The sequence below is a fragment of the Monodelphis domestica genome, chromosome 5, assembly GCF_027887165.1.
Source record: "Monodelphis domestica isolate mMonDom1 chromosome 5, mMonDom1.pri, whole genome shotgun sequence".
In the NCBI taxonomy this organism is placed as follows: domain Eukaryota; kingdom Metazoa; phylum Chordata; class Mammalia; order Didelphimorphia; family Didelphidae; genus Monodelphis; species Monodelphis domestica.
The window spans coordinates 163,395,225-163,413,208 of NC_077231.1; the positions used below are offsets into that span (position 1 = coordinate 163,395,225).

Here is a 17,984-nt window from a genome sequence, read left to right on the forward strand (position 1 = left end):
TGCTGGGTCTGTACCCCAAAGAGATAATGGACAAAAAGACCTGTACAAAAATATTTATAGCTGCGCTCTTTGTGGTGGCCCAAAACTGGAAAACGAGGGGATGTCCATCAATTGGGGAATGGCTGAACAAATTGTGGTTTATGTTGGTGATGGAATACTATTGTGCTAAAAGGAATAATAAAGTGGAGGAATTCCATGGAGACTGGAACAACCTCCAGGAAGTGATGCAGAGCGAGAGGAGCAGAACCAGGAGAACATTGTACACAGAGACTAATACACTGTGGTATAATAGCATGTAATGGACTTCTCCATTAGTAGCGGTGTAATGTCCCTGAACAATCTGCAGGGATCTAGGAGAAAAAACACTATTCATAAGCAAAGGGTAAACTATGGGAATAGAAACACTGAGGAAAAGCAACTGCCTGACTACAGCGGTTGAGGGGACATGACAGAGGAGAGACTCTAAACAAAACTCTAATGCAAATATTAACAAAATGGAAATGGGTTCGAATCAAGAACACATATGACACCCAGTGGAATCACGCGTCGGCTATGGGGGTGGGGGGCAGGAAAAGAAAATGATCTTTGTCTTTAATGAATAATGCTTGGAAATGATCAAGTAAAATATTATTTAAAAATAATATCAAATGGTTTAGAACTAATAGGAATTAACATACCCCAAATAGATAAAAATATATCACAAATCACTAATTATAATTTTTACATACCTGTAACATGTAAGTAGGAGTAATTAACAGTAAATTTAACCCAAAAAGCCAATAGGTATTCTTTTTCTATATAGCTACAGTGAATGTTGTTTCTCTCCTATTCATATTTGTTATTTTGTGTATTTACAAATTTTTGAATTAGTGCATATGGACAATGATTGCATGCCACCTGAGGAAAATTTAAAGTTTGATGACAGATGATTATCATTCTGAATTTTACCAAAAGGTGAGGATGAGGGCTATAGCTCATCTTTGGTATGTATGCCATAATAAAGCTTTATCAAATAGTCTAGAGACAATATTGCTTTAATAGAACTCATACTCATATAATTGCATTTGCCATTTTATAATGGGCCCTTATTGGTTACTTTCAATGGGCATATTATTTTTTAATCCCCTTTCTCCCATTCTAATTTGGAGGATAGACTTTGACCAACATGTTGTCCCTTCCAAATCCTGCTGTTTTTCCCTGATGGATGACTTAGTTTCCCTTCTAGTAATTTTTTAATCATTTAGTGAATAAAATATTTTTAAGTGCTTATAAGTAAAGCACACATTTCATTCTGATGATAGTGGAATTTAAATTTATGGTATTTTATATAGAGGGTGGTGATTCTATTTAAAATAATGTCAACAAGAAATTAAGTTTCCAGAGTTAATTTTATGGTGTGCCTAAATGTAAACGCTAGGCTTTCATATAACTTTCACTTTATCCCCAATAAATATGCTTGGAAGCAATTCTTTCTTAATTTTAGTATTTGTTCACCTGAGTTGCAGTATCTTGGGGTAAAGAATTCATGGTTGAGTATTTAAACTAGCAGTATAGCCCTGAGGCCATAGTTGTTATTCTGCTATTTGTTACTATTGTGTAACTCTTTGAAAAGTGGTTATAACTAAGTAACTGGTACATTGTCATTGAAGATTACTCATATAAGGCACATTAAAAACAAAGTAAGCTCGTTATTACATTTTCAATCAATAAATTCCTCCATGATGTGTTCTTTTTAAATCTCAGTCAATGGTAATAGAATACCTTATAGTTCATGAAGTTTAATACTCACACATCAAATAATATATCTGTCTAGGGAACTGTTAAGCTACCTCAGGCTGCATTCAGAGACTAGACTGATGTAGGGCATACATAAATATTCACTTTTTGCTGAAAATGGAATGTAGATCTCTTGCCGTCTTTGTATACCAGGTATAGAAGCAGGTGTAGTTGAAAGGCAGAGGCATTACAAGTGAATTCCAACAGCTCCCACAAAACAGTTGGAGGGCACATATACAGTGGTTATGTTCAAATTACCTTGAACTGGATAACATGGGGATTTTGTAAAAACTGGTTTTATTTGGATTGCAAGAGATTAGGATTAGAAATCAACTGCCATTTTATTCTTTATGTTACTGTAAAATTACATTTAGTTTCTAGTAATAAAATTATTATATTTTATGAGATTTATTAAAGATTATTAGAAATCAAGGATACAAAATAATAAACCACATGCCAAGGGCTGATTAGCCCATTCACATTTTTCTCACTATATGTTGCAATGTCCGAGTAGAGGAAGAGAGAGGTGGAGGTAGGCATTACAGCCAGTTTAAATACAAATTGTGATCTCACTCAAGTGGGGACTCAGGTGAGATTATAGGGACTTCTGGGAAGTACCAAGGACTTCTGGGGATTGAAGTCTGGGGTTCAAATCTCCATTTTACTTTGCACCTAGTACATTCTCTAAAATAGTAGCTTTTGGGGTGAAAGTAAAGGCCAGCTAAATTCAAAACACCTACCGACAATCAAGTGAATGCAAGTCATGGGAGCAGACTTGGGTTATGCAAGTTCCAAAATTCCAAAAGGCAAGATCTAAACAATCTGAGTCTGGAAGAAGAGACTCAGGTTTGGTTTCAGTACTATGAAGATCTCTAAAGAAGAGGAGGTTCTTAACAGTGGTTTTTCTTGTCATTTCTTCCTTTATCTGTTATCTGAAATCAAGATAAACAGAACAATTGCATTTATATAGTAGAAGCTGGTATGTTTTAAGAAGCCTTCCTTTGCTAACTAGAATGAATCCAGTTTTCCTGGAGTGAAAGGATCCATTCTGTGAACCCAGTAAGCTCTGAGCTTGTCACCCTTAAGGGAAAGAAAAAAAAATTATCAATAAAGATCCTAGTAAAAATTAGATTTAGCTCCTAAATAAACTCAATCTGGAGCTTCTTTTTTAGGTTCTGTCTCTTTTTTTTTTTTGCTTCTCTCTAAAGAAGTTCTGGAAGTCAGATTTAAGGTCACTGAACACAAGCTATTATGACTTTTTACGTTCTTAGTAAAGCTGATTAAATTATTTTTAACAGTTCTAAATTATGTTCAGTATGGACAAACCTTAAGTATTTCTGAGAATGAAAAACTATTGATAATGCACATCTCATTTACACTGATGATTTCATCAGTAAACTAGCATATAAATATGAGTCAATCAACTGATCCAAATTGTAGAACAATAAAATAAAGTAAAATCTTCTGATGAACCAAATTTCAATGATAAAAATTGCATAATAATTCTTCATATGAAAATTCATCTCTCCTCATACCTTAAAATTATTTCCCTCACCATTATGCCTAAAATTTACTAGCTGATGGGATATGCAAGTCCAAAGAGAATATGACCACACTCTAGGATCTATGATGCCTAATAACATTTGAATAACTAGTTAGTCTATTGATAAGTTGCTCTCAAAGCACATATGTCCACTGTGTGTCCAATAGCAGGTTAGAGGATTTAGTTTTCTTCCCCTCCTCCCCCATACCAATGATTTCTTTGGCATGTGGAATTCCTAGTAAGGAAATCCTCTCTACCAATGAAGATTGAGATTCTTGGAATACTGAGAAGTTAAGAGACATTCCTAAATTTGCATACCTAATATGTCAGAGGTGAGAGAATGCAGTTCTTCTCTTAAAAGACAGCATCTTATCCACTATATTATGCTGCCTATTATTCCATTGTACCTGAAGAACAAAATGACATATAAGGTAACTGCTCTATTTTCTTCTAGCTTAATACATTTGCAATAATATTTCATTTTTTCTCCAAAATACTTAAAATCATAACAGATGAGATAAAAACATGGAGATAGTCCTATTATATGTAATTCATATTTATTTCCACCTGTTTGTTTTTCTGAGTTTAGTTTCATATTACTGATTCTTATTTCTTTGTCTCTGTTTTTTCGAGATTAGCTAAAAATTAATACCTTACATATATAACCACACACATGCACATGACATATGTACATTTTTTTCTTTTATCAGTCCTCAGATTTCCCAACTTCTGGCTTGTAAAAGCCCAAACCATAAGTCCCAGAAGCTGCCTGGTCAATTGCCCCCTAAATACCAATCTGCCCCTTCCATGCAATTTCCATTTTTCTGTTAAAGAGAAATGTGAATGGGAAATTGAGTGCTGGAAATTAAGTGTCCGAAAAATGGTACCACTAACAGAGACTGGAACATTGAGAGTGTGTTGTAGAGGAAACGTGAGCCAATTTTAGGCCATGTTGTATTTAAGATAAAGAGGATGATCCAAAGATAGGTCTGTAATAAAGTTTGAAATTATAAGTATAGGGGGCCTATAAAGTCTCCTGTAAACCAATTTTTAGCCTAGTATTTTTGATAATAGTTTCAAGAAAAGAGCATAAAGAGCTGAATAAAGGAAGACTTCATAGAGAAGGAAAATACTTATGATAGTGCTCCAAAGAGAAAGAGCTTTTAGATGACAGAGAAGAGCTAGATGGACATTTTAGGAAAATTTAGAAGAAAAACACAATCGGGGAAACAGGAATATTAATTGTAGAGGGAACAGTTTGGCCTGACTGGAGGTGAAGTTTAATTTGAGATTGTACAAAACCCAAGGTTGAATAAGTACAAAAAAAAAACCTAGCTAGTGATGGACATAAAAGTTTATCAGAGGTCTTTAACTTTCATAGAATAGACTTTAGAAGGTCATATAAATATTTTTGAGCAGAAATGGAACATTAAAAATTCAGTGTTTGAAGGACATTAGTCTAGTAGTAGAGGTAAACATGGACTGAAGGGGCTAGAGAATGGGAAAAAGAAATAAATAAGAGGTGTGGCTGATGGAGGCTTGGATTAAGGTGATGTAGAGAGGAATGGAAAGGAGGGAATAGACTTTATAGGACCTGGCATAGAAGTTATATATAAATGCAAATAGATTATAAATTCAGTGCTTTGAGCGAAATATTCTTGCTTGTATTCAGGGATTCTTGACTCTCCCCCAGTACATCTAATCAGATTCCAAGTTCTATTGGTTCCACTTCCACATTCTATTTCTCATCTTTTCCTTGACTTCCACTTACATAGCTAACACCCTAGTTCAGATACCCCATTACCTCTCATAAGAATTATTATAATATCCTTATAATTAAACTCTTTTTTCTCTAACCCATAATGTACTCAGGCACCAAAATAATTTCCTTATTCCCAGTTATGACAATGTCACTATTTCACTCGACATCCTCATTTTTTTCAAAATAAAATAGAAAAAATTTAGCTCAGGGTTTAAAGCCCTCTTCAGTCTGATTTTTTCCCCTTGCTTTTTAAAATCTTATTACATATTACTCTTATTTATGCACTTTGAATTCCAGCCAAACCTCTACTTTCTGGTAACTAAACTTTGAATTCCATTTTCCACTTACATACATTTGCCAAATCTTTTCTCATGCCTGAAGAAAGCTTCTTCTTCATTTGTGCCCTTCAGAAAATAGTTGTCTTCCTTCAAAGTTCAAATTGGGTTCCATCTTCTTTGTGAAGCCTTATCAAGTCTCCCTCAGTCAGTCAGTAAATATTTACTAAGTGCCTGCTATATACCAATCACTGTGCTAACTGATGAGGATAAATATTTTTTTAAGAAGCCAAACTATTCCTGCCCTCAATCTAATGGGGAAGGCAGTATCCACGGAAATAAGTACAAACAGGTTACATGCAGAATGAATTAGAAATATTGGACAGAGGGCAGGAACTAAAATTAAAGGAGAGATCAAAAAAGATATCCTGAAGAAGGCAGGCTTTTATTTGGGTGTTAGAATATTAGAAAGATACTATTGTAAATTATGTGGAATTTGGAACAGCAAACTAAGGACTTTTCATTCATCCTGGTCATCATAGGGAGACAATTGAGGCTTTTTTTTTCTTCTTTTGAAAAGGTGGTTACTTCATAGATGTGAAATTTAGGGTCATCTTTTTGATAGCTGAGTAGAGGTAGAGTGGGAGGAGATTTATTGCAAGCTGACCAATCAGCAGTCACTAGTCTGGGAATGAGGTCATGAGAGCTTATGCTAGTCATTATCAGAAGAGAGAAGTGGGGACATTGGAGGTATTTAAGTAAAGTAACAAAGGTAAAACTGGCAGGCTTAACAACAAATTTTATATGAGTAGGTTAAACAGAGTGAAGAATTGAAACTAATACCCATCTTGTGAGAAAGTAGTACCCTCAGGAGTAACAAGGAATTTGGGAATAGGGAAGGGTTTTGAGGAAAAGATAAGCTTAGTTTTGTGCATATCAGTTTTAAGATGTCTTTGAGACACCCAGTTCAGTAGGTCCAAGAGGGAACCAAAATTGTGAGACTGAAGCTCTGCAAAGAAAGTAGGCATAGATAAATATATCTGAGAATCATCATAGACATTATAATTAAATTAATGGAAAGTAATGAATGCTGGAGGGGATATGGCAAAGTCAGGACATTAATGCATTGCTGGTGGAGTTGTGAATTGATCCAACCATTCTGGAGGGCAATTTGGAATTTTGTCCAAAGGGAACTAAAAGATTGTCTGCCTTTTGATCCAGCCATAGCATTGCTGGGTTTGTACCCCAAAGAAATAATAAGGAAAACGACTTGTACAAGAATATTCATAGCTGTGCTCTTTGTGGTGGCAAAATTTTGGAAAATGAAGGGATGCCCTTCAATTGGAGAATGGCTGAACAAATTGTGGTATGTTGGTGATGGAATACTATTTTGCTCAAAGGAGTAATAAAATGGAGGAATTCCATGGGAACTGGAACAACCTCCAGGAAGTGCTGCAGAGTGAAAGGAGCAGAACCAAGAGAAAATTGTACACAGAGACTGATACACTGTGGTACAATTGAATGTAATGGATTTCTTCTCCATTAGTTGGCAATGCAGTGATCCTGAACAACCCAGAGGAATCTATGAGAAAGAACACCATCCACATTCAGAGGGTAAACTGTGGGAGTAGAAACACAGAAGAAAAACAACTGCTTGATTACATGGGTTGAGGGGATATGATTGGGGATTTAGACCCTAAATGAACATCCTAGTGCAAACATCAACAACATGGAAATGGGTTCTGAACAAGGTCACATGTAATGCCCAGTGGAATTGCGGTCGGCTATGGGAAGGGCAGGGGGAGGTGAGGGAGGAATAGAATATGATTTTTGTAACCAAAGAATAATGTTTGAAATTGACCAAATTAAAAAAAAATTAAATTAAATTAACCAAATTAAATTAAATTAAAATAACCAAATTAAAAAAAAAAACAAAGGAAGAAATGCAAAAAAATGAATTAATGGGAGCTGATGGGATCAACAAGAGAAACATATGGAAAGAGAAAAGATGAGGACCCAGGATTGAGCCTTCTGATACCCACAGGTAGCCAGCATATCCTAGATGAAGATCAAGCAAAGTCAATATTTTTAAAAGGTATTTCTCTCAAAGATCTGTTTATACATCTTATAAACACATTTTGAGAACTCAGACATACATTGCAGTAGCCAAGCTCTTAGTTATACTGATTTCAGACAACAGATTTCTTGTCATAGCCTTCCCTAAAGCTATTTCAGTACAGTGGAATAGAACAGAGTTTATATTCGACTGTTATAACCTTCCCTAAAATCCTGTCTCATGGTCCTGAACCTAGAAACACATCTCAATTTAAGTACTTAGTAATCTCATTTGTTATCTTTAAATCCAAAGAGTAATATTAGTCTTCTTGTCTCTTTATGGATTTATATACTAAACAAAAAACCTTTTAACAGTAGATGAATGAAGGAACAAATATTTTATGCATCTGAAAAATGGGCAACCTTTGGAATTTGAAATATGGAACTCTTTCTTCAGCTCTCTGAATTGCTTATGATTCATCTTGATGAATTATAAAAAGAGTTTTTTATTAAAATTTCTCTGTATTACACTAAAACTTGGAAACAGGGCTGTGAGAAAAATCTTTAATGTTCATTAATATAGTCTTTTATTGACTTAATATTGCTAATCATAAAGTTATGATTTTAGATATTACTTTGATTTAATCTTTTACATGACCTAATTAAGAGCATAAATTACTTATCTTTCTGCTTCATTCATTTGCTATGAATTAAAATGCAGATGCACTATGCCACAAAGTAGTATTACCATGATCTCTGTCAAGAGAGGCTAAATTCTTGAGTAGTAATTTAAATAAAAGCACATTAAAACTTACATCTTTTTGAGATTAAAAATGCTAAAGCTATTATTTAATTTTTCCAAATTCAATTCAAGTAACCAAGCCACTGAACCATATGCAAAGGCACTGTGCTAAATCTTGTTAATCCCCCAAATGGCCTTTAAAGCAACTCATAATCCCTAACTTTGTGTACCATAGGAATTTGAAGACATAGTGACAATGATCATCACTCTTTCAAACAGAATTTCAGGCAATTAGTTAGCCAGTTTTATTCACCTTTAGATTCCTAATTGCTTACAAATACTAATAGTGTAGTGGAACAACACACCAAGAGAAACTTCATAACATGCTAAATATATGTGGAAATTCCAAATTTATCCATCATCATCTTCACTTTAGTCCTTTTAATATTCTGAAAGTATTGAGAATTGAATTGCATTCCATAAAAAATCAGATCCCACAGAATACTTTAGATTTTACATTAGGATAAGCATTGGTCTTCTTTCTTTCTTTTTTTTGTTTAAATTATTACTGCCTTGGGAAATAGCCTTTAAAGAATCTAATATGGTGATTGATTACTAATTCACTCAGTTTAGAAATGGAATTCATATGGATGGCTGCTCTCTCTTTACACTTGCTACCAACTGAAGACCAACCCTAAAGCCAAGTGACCTAAGGACTCATGTCTGTGATATGAATTGATGCTCTATCTAGTAAGATCACTAATTTCAAAAAGATTTTTCTCCAGCATTTTTGATGCTCTGCTTCTATTGAGCTACTGCTATTCTTATTTTGATTTTTAAAACCATTACTCTCTGTTTAAACATACTGGCTTTAGAATGCCATCATTAAAATATAATATTTCCTTCATTGGAAGTAGAGGATGATCCTATCATCTTTAAATGGGTTCAAAGGGTTGAGAAGTTGCTTATCTCTAGAGCCCTATATCTAGAGTCAGATGATTGCTTTTATTCCCAAACCCAGCCACACTATCTATGAGGTCATAAATGAACCATCTCACCTTTCTTGCCCTTAGCTCTTTTCATTTATAAAATGAAGATGTTTAATTAAATGAATCCTTAGCATTCTTTCAGCTCTAATTCTATGACCCAATCACTATAAATGATCTTCTCCCTTTCCCATTAAGATAGAGAAAACTTTTAAAAAGACAAATCATTTTACTTAGGAAGATGGGGAACAATTCCCTAATTTATTGGGAACAAATACCCTATTCCTTACACAGCAAAAAGGTTAGAGAATTTCTGTAGAGAAATTGATTATATATATAGAAAACTAAGCAAAAGAAGAGTTAAGGGAGGTTTTATCCTTCTCTTCCTTCTGCCTCTGGGTTTCATATTTACTCCACAGAGAAATGAAACCTATAGCCATTCTGGCAGAATCTCTGAGATATCAGAGCAAATGTATCTGCATTGCAAAATTCTTTTCTGACCTAAGTCAGAATACCTGGGGGACATCTGTGTAAATATTAAAATTAATATACAATAACTAAATATTGTATTTTGTAAAGTTTTATTAATAATAACTAAAGCAAAAGAACTGCCTGAATTCAGCCTGGATGCAGGTCAAAAAGAGAACCTGGGAGGAGCATACATCTGCTTAGATACCAATAAAATGATCTCACCAGCCTAGAGAAGCAGGAGAGATTGTAGGAAATTTTGGGAAATACTAAGGACTTCTGGGAAATGAAGTCAAAGGTTCAAAATCTCCATTTATACCTACCTCCTGTGATCCTCTTGGGAAACCAGTTTCCCCAAAAGGATCATGAAAACATAATTAACTTAAAAATTACAATAATTTGTGAATAAAAGGAAAAGAAAACAAAGAGCAAAACCAATGATTACTAGGTTGACAAAAAGCCAATTTGGGGGCAGTCCCCTTTGGCTTAAGAGTATATATTCAAAACAAAGGCATTTCAACACCCCATAGTTCTATTCACATCCCAAAGTTCACTCTGAATCTTCAGGTGCAGCATGTGGTCTCTGCTTCTATCTTCATGGCGCATTCTGGATTCTGGGAGGTAGCAAGTTTCTTATCCTAAAGTTGCTCAAATTTAAGTCAAAGGTCACAACAATAATTTGGCTCCCCTGAAGTGAATAATAACAAACACAAGGATCACGCAGGGATGCATGGCTGAGTTATAAGCTATATGAGTCAATTTGCAAAAGAAAATAAAAAACATGAAAAAATTCAAATAAAAGAGAAAAATAACTTGTGGATGAAATACAAAATGTAAGTCTTATGTCTAAAAAAATTCTGAGTAAAGGAAAAACAAATCTATAACAGGTCCTTGAATCAGAGACCAACTAAAATGATTTAAGAAATTATGCACTACCCAATTAGTAGCTAGGGCTATAGAAAGTTTGCCACACCATAAAAGACAGAAAAGGGACTAGATTTCAGCAGCAAATGGGAGCCAGGATGGCAGCGAAAAGGAAGTGCTTGATAGAATGTGATTCAGAGGAAGTCCAGCCTCTGACATATGTGAAAACAGCCTCACTCTTGAACCCCAAACAAGTTCAAGTCCTCTTTTTTGGCCTCAAAATTACATCAATCCCACTGCCATCACTCTCTTTGATCTTGTGCTCCATAGGCACTATGCAGGTTGTCTGCCCTTCTTTAGCACTGTACAGTGGCTTTTTTGTATATTCCCTTCTTCTGGAATCAGACAGAATCATGAAGAAAAGTCCCATAACTCTTTTATTTTTTATTTTTTTTAAAACCCTTAACTTCCATCTTGGAGTCAATACTGTGTATTGGCTCTAAGGCAGAAGAGTGGTAAGGGCTAGGCAATGGGGGTCAAGTGACTTGCCCAGGGTCACACAGCTGGGAATTGTCTGAGGCCACATTTGAACCTAGGACCTCTCATCTCTAGGCCTGACTCCCAATCCACTGAGCTACCCAGCTGCCCCCCCCCATATTTCTTTTAAATAATCAATGGCATCATTTTTTCATCTAAAGCTTTTTGGGTATGCATTAATATTAGAACAAATGTATTTTTAACTTATATTACTGCAAAATCAAAAAAGTTGGAGAAAAATCAATACTATAGACATGTGCTTCAAATACAAAAAGGAGTGAAAAGTAAAACTCAGACACTATATTGCAAATGTAAGGAAAAACAATAATGAAAAAATGTTTTAAAAATCCAAAATATATGGCTTACAATCAGTGACACTGTCAGCTGTGTGTGAGTACAAATGATTTTCAGAATACAACAGTAACACAATAGATAGTACACATTCAGAAAAGTACCAAAGTCCCCAAAATTCACAATAGCTCAGTTAATTATAATAGCAAACAAATCCACTATCATATTTCATATAAGTTGCTGCTTGACATAAAAAACCTATGAACTGATGGATTTTTGTCACACTTTTTACAAATTTAGCAAATCGTTCAACCTTGGCAAATATATTTTTTAAACAAAATAAAATTTATATGGGTCTAGAACATTACCAAGGAATCTATATTGTTCTGGTGGAAGTAAATTAAACTGAATAGTTTTGCAGGTGCTCTTTTTGGGTTACTGATTCATAGAAACACCTTGGTAGGAACATTTCTTTGTTACTCTACCTTTAATACAACATATTTTATTACACACACACACACACACATACACACACACATATATATGTATATATATGTATATATGATTATAAAAAAGAATTCATTTAGAAACTACTAGTTAATAAAATTATTTCTGAAGAACTCTTAGATTTACCATTTAAATTCTTAGTTCATTAAATTATCTGAAGGTTGCATACAATTTAACCAGTTTTGTTGAAATACATTCATCATCATCCATGTGACAATTCACAAAGGCAACATGTGACCTCCGATGGATCTAGTGACAAGGGTTTTGGGCAAGATGATCTTGGACTTATAAAGTGATATGTTGTTCTTCAGCAGAGGTAAAGGTACAAATCAAAGATCAATGTAGGCAAAACATAGTAGCTTAAAATGATTCAGTATTTCAGAAAGGTATTAACTAGATTAATACAGATAAACTTAAAAAATTTAAACCTTAAAGAAATCAGTAAATAAAGTAATATAAACAAATGAGAAGGTACAGGCAGGCAGTTCAGTCAAAATCCTTTTCTTACCAATCCCAATAGATTTGTTCTATATCATAGGAGGAGAATAAACTCAAAATAGTTAGCAATAAACTTCCAGATTCCTTTTAAAGTTTCATTTCCCTTGTGATAGAGGAATAATCCAGAGACTTTGAATGACAGAGCCAATTCTCCAATACACCCTCCCCTAGTATTTATCATCCATTTGCATCTCTTTTATCAGAGCTCTGAAGTTTCTGATAGAAGCAGTGGGCAGAATCTCCACTCTGCATACTGAAAGCATTTAAGACTTTAAGAACTTTGTCAAAATATTTCAGTTTGGTCTGTAGTTTAAGTAGCATGGTTCACTGCATATTCTTGAGGGGAAGTAAGCAGAATTGGAAATAGCCAATGAAAATACAAACTGCTAGTAAGAGATTCAAGCAGAGCTAATATGTGCTTGCTAGCTCAAACAATTCAAACTGTTCTTTGAGAGTCTGAAGAATGGTTTAGAATAGCATTTTTTTTTCCAAAAAAAAAAAAAAGGCAGAATAAGAAGCTTGGTAAAATATTGCTCTTTCACCTACTCCCTAAGGGCAAATATTCTAGGGGAAACAATAGTGTACTTGCCTATGATAGAAAATGTACTGCTCCTTGCTGTTTTGGGTCAAGAGAAAGAAGGAAAAAACAAAAGAAAACAGGATTATTTCCCCAAACTAACACCCTTCTAATCTAGGAGTCCAGGATCAGCTTAAAAAAAGATGTGCTTAAAAATTAGAAGGTGTGGGGTTCTTTTCTCCACTTTGAAAAATGACAATGGCAGGCTTGAAACACAGGTGGAGTGAGGAACGGGATTGGGGCAGAAAGATTTTTATACATTACCCTCTGTGGAAAAAATGGCTAGGACTGGCAGGCTCTTGTGGCGGATCTGGTCTCTGCAAGAGGAGGCTACAAGCTGGGTGGAGAGCAGTGAGGAATACTGGCTCAAGCAAATGGAGGGGAGAAACAGCAGGCAGCAACAGGTGGCAGGGTGGAGCGTAGGCACACTCTGCCACTGAACCCTCACTGTAAGGCTATCTGCTCAATTTTTTTTTGAGTATTTGTAATCATTTCATGGTAAGCCCAAAAATGTAAAGATTAAAATTAATATAAAATAACTAAATATTATATTTTATAAAGTTGTATTAATAATAACTAAAGCAAAAGAGCTGCCTGAATTCAACCCAGTCACAGGTCAAAAAGAGAGCCTGATAGAAGCATACATCCACTTAAATACCAATAATATTATCTCACCAGTGTAGAGAAGCAAGAGAGATTCTAGGGGATTTTGGGAAATACTAAGGACTTCTGGAGAATGAAGTCAAACATTCAAAATCTCCATTTATACACGTCTTCTATAGGCAGCCATTAACAAGTATATTCTCTCTACTTGGCTAAAGGCCCTACACCAAGCAAACAAAAAAGGAAGAGAAAAAAAGACTAAATATTTACAGACACACGCTATTTATTCATTCCAGTATTTAAGTTTGTTGAATGTGTGAAATTAAAAATTCCATATAAGATAATAGTCATAATATATTGTATGAACATACAAAGCAATCATTTTGTTTGTTTCCCCTTCCTCCTTCCATTCTGTTTTTCTTCATGTATTTTCTCCTTTTTCTCTTCATTCTCTGTTTAAGAAGAATGATATGAGACAGGTAAGTGGCACAGTGGCAAGAGCACTGGACTAAATTCAGGACGATTTTTTGACCACATCTACTTTCTAGTACTGTGTTTGCCTCAATTTCTTCAAGTGTATGGGGATAAAAATGCAACCCACTTCACAGGGTTATTATGGGGATCATAAAGGACTTAGCACAATATCTGGCACATAGAAGGCACAAAATAAATAGTTGTTCCCTTCCTTCTGAGGGAGAGGAAACAAAAGTCAAGAGAGCTAAAAAGAGAAATAGGTGAAGGACCAGGACCAAGGAAGGAAGGAAGGAAGGAAGGAAGGAAGAAAGAAAGAAAGAAAGAAAGAAAGAAAGAAAGAAAGAAAGAAAGAAAGAAAAAGGCACAAGAGTGATAGATAGCTAGAAAATCCAATTGGCATATCTATTACATTTTATATTTCTCAAACTTGATTCAGATACATTATAGAATTTGGTATCTTTTTCTCCATCTTCCAGAATAAAAAAAAATAGTAGTTTATCAGCTTGCCCAAAATCTGAGAATGACTAAGTTGCTGAGTCAGAATTAATATTGTTTTTTTTTTAATTACCTAATACTTATTTTCTAGAAATCATTAATTGGAAAAAATGAATGATTACTTAATGGGGTTAAATTCATGTATAAATTCAAATAGGATGCTTATAAAGTGTTTCCTTACCCTGGGATTCTGTTCTAATATGTCAAGACTTTTTAAAGGTTTTATTTAAAATCTAATACTTAAGGAAAGGCAATAAAGAGGGCATCAGGAGAAGGGTTCATAGAAGCACAGTGTAGTATATACCTAAAGTCTGAATGCATTGTTTTACCTAGGGCCATTTCTATTCCTATTCCCTAAATTGTATTTATCCTTGAATTATAAAAGTTTTAAATATTTCATTAAGTTTTCATGCATTTGTTTGGTGTTCAATTTCTTTCTTTCTTCATGTACTTAATGCTATGTGCCAGTTTCTGCTTTAATTTTCAGGTACTACAAAAAAGTGACTGTATATGTATTTATGCACACATATGTAGTTTTCTTTGAAATATCTACCACAAATACTTGGATGTTTCATGATTACTTGGACAAAATTATCATTTTCCCCCCCTCTAGTACAATCTCTTTATCATAAAAATGAAGGAATAGAGTCCCAGAAATGTTAATGATTTACTCAAGGTTAACCAGGTGGTAATTTGAGAAGCTGAGATTTGAAAACTAGTCCTTGAATGCCAAATTTGATACCCTTTGATTATACCATTCTTCTTGATAGGCATGAGGTGATATAAATGTGAAGTAAAGTGACAAATAATGAAGATGAAAAATAAAGGAAAGATATGAGAGGCATTGCATAGGAACCATAAAAAAAAATTCTGATATGAAGGAAAGTGAGTAAGTATCAGAGATGATTCCAAGTTTTTGATTTTTTTTAATTATTACTTTTTTTAAACTCTTATCATGCTTCTGAAAATCATTACTATGTATTGGTTCTAAGGCAGAAGAGCAACAAGGACTAGGCAATCAAGGTTAAGTGGTTTGCCCAGGTTCACAAAAATAGTATGTGTCTAAGGTCAAATTTGAATCTAAGAACTGTTCTCTCCATCCACTGAGCCACCTAGCTGTGCCTGTGAGATCAACACTTATGGCATCACTAATATAGAAAAAGAAATGGAGTTTTGGGATCTCCTTGGCCTTTACAATCTTCCTGAACTTGCCTCCTTTCTACTTTAACAGTTTTCTTACACCTTATGTCTCTCTACATAGTGTCTAAACGAGGGAAGCTGGAAGCTTTACTGTTCTCACATTGCATTTTATCTCCTGAGAATTTTTACTGTGTATACTCCATGCTTGGAATTTTCTCTCTCCTCATTTGTAACTCTTAATTTCTGTGGCTTCTTTGAAGCCTCAAATAACATCCTACCAAAAGAATAAATATATACCAAATATATACCAAAAGATAAATATATCTTAATCTTAGTACCTTTCCATTGAGGTTTTCTCCAATTTACCCCACTTATATTTTTTGTTGAAAGTTGTTTTCTTATTAGCACCCCCATTTGATTGAGCCTTTTGAGTATTGGTGCCATTGGTTTTTGGTTTGTTTTGTCTTTGTCTTTGCTTGTATCTCTAGTGTGTAGCAACATAGTTGGTACAAAAATGGCACTTAAATATGGTGTCTAAAATATTGTTGACTATTTGCAGAAAGAAAAGAAGTTTACTTTTAGACACACTGAAAAAGAAATGTTGATAAGTTACACAATGGAAATGCCTAGTAGACCACAGAGATACATGACCAGAGCTTAACTCAATGATCATAGGAGGGTGGGTGAATTGAAATATTGAAAACTTCAGTCTTGGTTGGAGTAAAGAATGAATATTTTTTGGAAAGAGTTAAGGAACATTTTACAAAATTTTCAAATCCCAAGTTTTCTTTAATCATCTAAATGAATTCTTTTTTTAAAAGAACACATAGAGAAGATATATACATATACATACATATATATACATATGTGTATATATATATATATATATATATATATATATAACTATAGCATGATTAAGTCCTAGTAGCTAAATTAACTCTTAGTAATAGGTTATGGAAGATATTTTAGACAAGCTAAATTGCCTCTGTAAGACATTTCATACTGCTTTTACAATTAATATGTAACATTACACACTGATAACAAGCTAGTTTTTTATTTTACACTTTTATATTTTGGCCCTGTAACCACTGATTTTTTAAACATAGTATTCATTTTGATAATGCCTCCAATTTATTTTCATCCATTTTTATAATTCAATTCTTTTCAGTAAGCTCCACTAAGCTTTGCTAAGATTAACAATGAGGAACCAAAAAAATTTGTCTTTTACTTCTCCCTCATTTTCTCTTTTAACAGGACTGACATGCCATGTCAAATTTCTAGAGCATTTATTTACTTGTCTATGTTTTCCTGTTGTATTTAAATACTTTCCATTGAAATCTCTGCCATGATAATTGACTCTCAATGCCTTCTGTAAATACTCAGTAAACTTCAAGGGTCAGTTGTAACAAATATTATGGGAATTCATGATGTGATACTTTGCTATGTGAATTGAGATTAAGAGAGAATGCAGACAGATTTAATAGGCCTGAAAGTTATATTAAATTTCTAGCTGAAGTGATAAAGACATGGCTTGTTAATCAGACTTTGAGTATTATATTTGATACTATAAATGAATGTACTGGCACAAGAGCATTAACTTTAAATGCAATTGCAAATAAAATTGTACTAATTCACCTTGATTGTGAATGAATTTTAAAATGGCTTTTAATTTTAATGAATTTGGTCTTCTTTTTAAAGAGAATGGTCAGAATGGTTTCCTACCAGCAACAAAGCTATGCCCATCTATCCCTCAATCAGCAGATTTCACTGAAGTGTGCTTCATACAATTTATGTTAGAAAAGGATGATGCTAAAAATCAAAAAAGAGCCAGGTCACAGTGACAATTACATTTTAAATGTTAGAAAAACTTTTTGAAATTATGCCTTTTTTCAAGATGAAGTTGTCAAATCAATTATGGTAATACTTTTATTAATGAAAAGGATGTGCTCCGTAGATGCCCTTCTTTGTCCCAGGCATCATTACCAAAGATTGAAATAATATTGGAGGCAGAAGGATGTTTTCCAGGATGTCTAATAATGAAAATAGTGTAAGAAAATAGAATAAAATGACAGTTAAAATGTTAAATATAAGACATAATATATATTAAATCTATTTCTTGGAGTGTTGGGGGAAAGGGAAAGAAAATGGAGTGAAAGGGGAAAACCTGTGCTCTGGAAGGGGAAGGGATAAATGTAAAATCTAGTGGGATGGGTCATTTAGCCTAAACTAATGTGGGACTGGAGTTCTGGCTTTGAGAACTTTCCCTTCTAGAACCTTTTCCAGGGTTTATGGCTAACTTCTCCTCTGTCCCTTTTAAAGACAACCCTTGTATTTTTCCTATCCCTTATTCCTCTACCTTTATTCCTGCAATTTTATAAATGGCCCATTATG

At 34.0% G+C, this 17,984-nt stretch overlaps 1 protein-coding gene across 18 annotated transcripts in view; it reads left to right on the forward strand.

Moving 5' to 3' along the window:
* MAGI2 (membrane associated guanylate kinase, WW and PDZ domain containing 2) overlaps window positions 1-17,984 on the forward strand; it is a 1,718,964-nt gene that overhangs the window by 332,513 nt on the left and 1,368,467 nt on the right. The window lies entirely within an intron of this gene.